Source organism: Macrosteles quadrilineatus, unplaced genomic scaffold (genome assembly GCF_028750875.1).
Source record: "Macrosteles quadrilineatus isolate MER2022 unplaced genomic scaffold, UCM_ALF_1.0 Scaffold_3__2_contigs__length_128488019, whole genome shotgun sequence".
Lineage (NCBI taxonomy): Eukaryota > Metazoa > Arthropoda > Insecta > Hemiptera > Cicadellidae > Macrosteles > Macrosteles quadrilineatus.
Window position 1 is genome coordinate 43862213 of NW_026542596.1, and position 5685 is coordinate 43867897.

A 5685-nucleotide genomic window follows, 5' to 3' on the forward strand; every position below is an offset into this window, starting at 1 on the left:
TATCACGGGCACAAGTCCTGGATGGATCACTCTCAATCAATCGGGTGGCAAGGTGGGAGGCCACGTTGACTAACCCTTCCTTACCAGCCAGGGAGGAACTGGCTCCTGGTGGAGGCCTTCATTACACGGTGTGGAAGACCCTAAATTGAATTAGGGTCGAGGTACCAAAATGCAAGACAAACATGCGGAAATGGGGTCTCTTACCAAACGAAGAAAACATCTTGTGCGCGTGTGGTCCTGTCCAGGATCCTGGCCATCTGCTGATCTGCCCACGCCTAGACCAGTCTTGCACATTAGATAATCTTTTACATGCGAATGACAAAGCCATATCGGTAGCTAATTTTTGAAAATGCGAAGTCTGATTCCCGGGCACGGAAAGTAAGTAAGTAGTATTAGGGGGGCGATATTGACTTCTAGTTTGCGCCATTTAATTTGTCTTGAGAAACCCTTGAAAATGAGGGGTCACATGATAGGTGTTTACATTTGTAAATTTGGGACTGCCCCCAAATACCCCATTTTGGGAGCCGGGTACAAGTTCTAACTGTAATGAAAAAGTGAATTTTATTTATTTTGTAAATATGTGCCGAGTTTGGTTTTCCCCCTGCCACACGTTATAAAGTTAACTATGGAAGTGTCCAGACTTTATCTTTTGCTTGCTCATCTTAAATTAAAATGGCTGCCATTTTGATAAGGGGTGCGATATTGACCTCTGGTTTGCACCATTCAACTTCTCTTAATAAACCTTTTAAAATGAGTGCTCACGTGATAGATGTTTACATTTGAAAATTTGGGGCTGTCCCCAAAATACCCCATTATGGGGGCTGGGGCAAAGTTGTAACTTTGATGAAAAAATGCAATTTAGTATTTTGTAAATATATGCCGAATTTGGTTTTTCTACTGCAAAAAGTTAACTGGGGGGTTTCCATACTTTTGCCTAACTCTGTAGATATAAAAAAAATAGATGAAAATTGTAAAAATAAACGAAATACAATTATAAAAATAGATAAATAAAAGGAAACAGATCTAAATGTTGACATATGATACTAACAAAGTCCACACCAAATTTTCAGTAAATTGGTTTGAACATTTTTGCGCAATGTCCAGTACAGGTTTCGTTACATAAATACTCACACACATACCCCCACCCACTCACACACAGACACACATAAGATTTCTTTCATATAATTTAGTATGTCTCCGGTTTGTATTGTAGAGTCTTGGTTGGTAAGTTATATTTTAGAGTTAACAGGAGAATGGATTGTTTCAAAGGTAGTTTTTGTCATATTTGTCGGCCATTTTTGATTTTGGTGCCGTGTGTGGAAATATTTAAAATTTCAAAGGGCTCCTAGGCTAAAATTTATTAGTATACCCTAAGGTACCTTCATGCCAAATTTGGTGCTTTTATCCACCAGGTAACGATATTCGTAATGTAAAGCCCTAAGCCACCGGACTATTATTACCCAAAAGATTAATTTACTATTTGGTCATTATTGCTACACTTGTACTTTACCAAGAGAAGAGAAGTAACAGGTCCGGACAGTGTCGACGCTCGCAAAAGACAAAACCTGCTTGACGGTCCATTCCTCGTTTACCAGTGTCGCAAGTGTCTGACTACAGTTGTCTGCTTGTTGTCCGATCCGTTTGATAGGCTATTCCCCATATGCCTTTTAAAAAAGTATACAAAAAAGTACCGCTACTCGCCACAAAGTCTGGCACCTAGGCCCGTGAGGGGACCTTTTTTATCAGACATTTATTTGAATAGTTGAACGTAAAATAGTACTTATTGGACTTAATTAGTTGTTCCGTCACAAACTCTGACATTGTAAAATGTGCGCTATTGGCATGATTCTTCTACTTCAACCATAGCTTTAAGGGTTTCCAGGCTTATTCATGCTTATTTATTAAAGACATCAATGCATCGGAATTCCTCGGAGCGCTAAATTAAGATCTCTATTGAAGAATAATCGATGTAGATAACTTTCACCTTGTAACGGATTGATCACATTCTTATATTTATGCTCTGAATCTTGACTTTCTTCTAATTTGCTTCTGTAGTTTTTAAAGTTTACTTGACCTTTTTGGGAATTTTCTTGTGTTCATATATTTACATACCAGTATTCCGATCTGTGTACATTCTGTTTTTTCATCTTTGATTTTGCTACATCTTTCTATTATCTAATTCATTCATTAAGGGATCCTTCTTGTCGAAAAGTACACTTTTAGATATTCCAAATGCTAAATAGTAGGAAAATTAAAAGTAATTACTGCCTTATCTGCTTGTTCGTGTACAACCTCATTCCAAATTTATTTTTCCTACAGTCACCCGACAAAGTTGGCTTCCTTGTACTGTTTATAGTACAGAAAGCTGCTAATTGCTGCTTGCTGCATATTTATACTTTGCCGTACGGTTTATACTTTGTCGTACGATTTATACTTTTCAGCAAATCAGGATTCCAACAAAACAACGCAAAAAAGTGTGGTTCTATTATTACAAAAACATACGGGACTACTCTCAAAACAAGGTGCACATTTCTTGCCGAGGAGAAATAGCGGAGTGATACGAACCGCGGGTACTACTTTCTCTAGGGCACCATTTGTGTTGCCAGCTGAACCTAAAAACGTGATGTATAGTGTTTGAAAGACTAATTATTTATATGCTTTATAGTGACTGTAGGAAATAGTTATTTGTGTAACTAGTGGTTTGCTGCACACGAGAGCGGAATGATCTCGAGTGCAGCAAAGGCCTTTTTCACTCGTGTTACACATTATATTTTTCCTACAGTCACTATAAAGCATATAAATAATTAGTCTTTCAAACACTATACAACACGTTTTTAGGTTCAGCTGGCAACACAAATGGTGCCCTAGAGAAAGTAGTACCCGCGGTCCGTATCACTCCGCTATTTTTCCTCGGCAAGAATTGTGCTCCGCGTTTTGAGAATATAGTTCCGTATGTTTTTGTAATTTGAAATGGTTTCCGCGCCTAAAAAAAATGCTTTAAAGGTATTTTCTTGTTTATTAAGATCGTAGGAATGTTTTAAAAACGTTTAAAAGAAAAGTCCAGAAAGTTCAGAAATACCGAAACTATAAACACAAAATGACAGGTTAAATCGTAGTTATAATAGTCAATCAGCTGCTCATAGTATTATTATCTTTAAGTGTTGCCAACCTATTTCCAAGCGTACACGGATTACGTGCATAATAGAACCACGCTGTTTTGTGTTGTTTCGTTGGAATCCTGATGTGCGGCAAAGTATAAACCGTACGGCAAAGTATAAACCGTACGGCAAAGTATAAATATGCAGCAATTAGCAGCTTTCTGTACTATAAACAGTACAAGGAAGCCAACTTTGTCGGGTGACTGTAGGAAAAATATAATGTGGAACGCGAGTGCAAAAGGCCTTTGCTGCACTTGAGATCATTCATTCGTAAACATTGCTCTCGTGTGCAGCAAAGTGAAACTTTGCCCACTAGTTACACAAATAACTATTAACGACATTTTAGTCAAACATATATGAACCTGGAATGTAATGACAATATCACTGAGTAAATGCAGCCATTACGAAATCTGACTTTGGTCAATGTCATAATATTGTACAAAGCTTGAATCTTGATTTGTTATCCTCATTGAGACACGAGTTTGTAAATATAATCATATAATTATGTATTTTAAAAACTTTTAAAGTACGAAAAATGGTTCTACAAGACAAGTTGTATCTTCGAGATTGTCTATAGAGTCGGTATTGCTCTTAAACTAACTATAAAAAATATCAAAAAGCCGCACAAAACACAGCCAACAGTGAGATCTTTGACATTTAATAAAACGGATGTTACTTAGCTGTATCAGGACGACCGACTTTTAATCGCTATTTACAAATTAAAACGAATTTTAAAAGAGGATCACAACTTAACTAAATAATTTATTTAACAAACAATTTCTACCAAGCAATTATTAAAAACATTACTTGATTTGCTAGGCTCTCAAATGTTTAAGGTAGTTTCTTAAAATGTTTAAAATTTCATTCTACTTATAGTTTTTTAGCCCCCACCTTTTCATCCTCGCTATGTTCTAGCCCGGAACTGTTTTACACATTATCTCAGACTGGTCTTAGAGGGTCGTAGGACCACGAATGCTACAGAAAACCCATTGCTGATTTGCGGGAGTTTAACTCGGGACCTCGGGCTCCGAGGCCACACGCCTTCCCTCTAGACCAGCTCTCTTTTCATGAATTTATAAGGTGGAGTAGCAAGGACAATATTTCACTACCCTGACTACCAATAGCCATTACGCTGTTAACACGTGCAATAATGCCATGAATTTGTTAGGGATCAAATAACAGTAATACAGCACACATAAACCAAAGGGTTTGTTAAATTACCCAAGCAGTTTAGTTCTGAGCAATTTAATCTTCAGAACGGTCAAATGTATGAAGCCTTGTAATGATATCGGCTCTATAACACAAATGTATGTAGTTAGCTTTTTTATTTGAATTGTTTGCTAAAAAGATGAAATATGATAAAACTATTCATTATAAGAAAGAAGGATTGTGAATATATTTAGTTATGTAAAGTAGACTTAATATTTAAAAACTTCAGATTGGTTGTATTGTTCGGTTTCAGTTCCCTTTACTAGCGAATTTCCCCTATAGTAAAGAAACTATTACCGACCGTAGGTGGCAGGATAAGTCATAGACTTTGGGCCTATTTACTGTTTCATAAAGACGCCCCCAGACGCCAAAAACAACAATTCGTTAAACTGTTTGTGTAGCCTATATATTAGTGACCACCATACTTCAAGTGATTTTGATCAGTTCTCGATTAAAATTAGCATGAAGTGTTGGGCTGGGTGAGTATAAAGCAAGATCTGGTTTTGGAATAACATATTTTAAAGCTAAAACCCTGAAGATAGCAAGATTTTATTACAGCCATCGTACAGAAAAAAGCTAACGATAATTTTGTATTTTGAGCTGTGTTTGTGCAAAAAATGGTTCGGAGGAAATAAAAAGGGCATTTATCACGTATAATTTGTATGGTGATAAAGTCAAATATTATATTGTCCTTGTTAATAAAAAAACTTCGATATTTTGATCAAATTCGGAAAATGTATCTATATCATACTATTAACATTGTACAAAAAAACTGTATTTTCCTTCTCTGCACCAGCAAAAACTAAGTACCCGTAAATGGCGTAAATCTAACTGTTATTCAAATAGGGAATAAATCTGGTGTGTTTCAGGAATAATATTGGTGAATTTCCAATCAGTCAAATGGAAATGTTCTTAATCTGCATCAGTTACTAGAAACCTTTTAGAAAAACTTTTATTCAACTTTTCCGTTAAGGGCGCTCGAGGTAAAAATAGTTCCAATGGGCTTTTACTAACAAAATGTCCAGCAAGATATAATCTATAAGCCGACCTTAAAGAAAGTGGAAAGCTTATAGATCTCTAGTGCTGGAAGACTTACTACCATCCATTTATCACTAAGAAATCCTTCTTTTCAACACAGTAAAACTTGTATAAACTTTTGAGGTATGACGACAAACTCCAAATAATGGGCTTTGAAATGGGATTTCAGTTATGTCTTAATTTTTCTACATTATAGGTGACACAGTTAATTATAGGATATGCACATGTTTGTACTTGACGTTTGCCCTTTGGCTCATGTACTAAACATATTTCAAGGCAA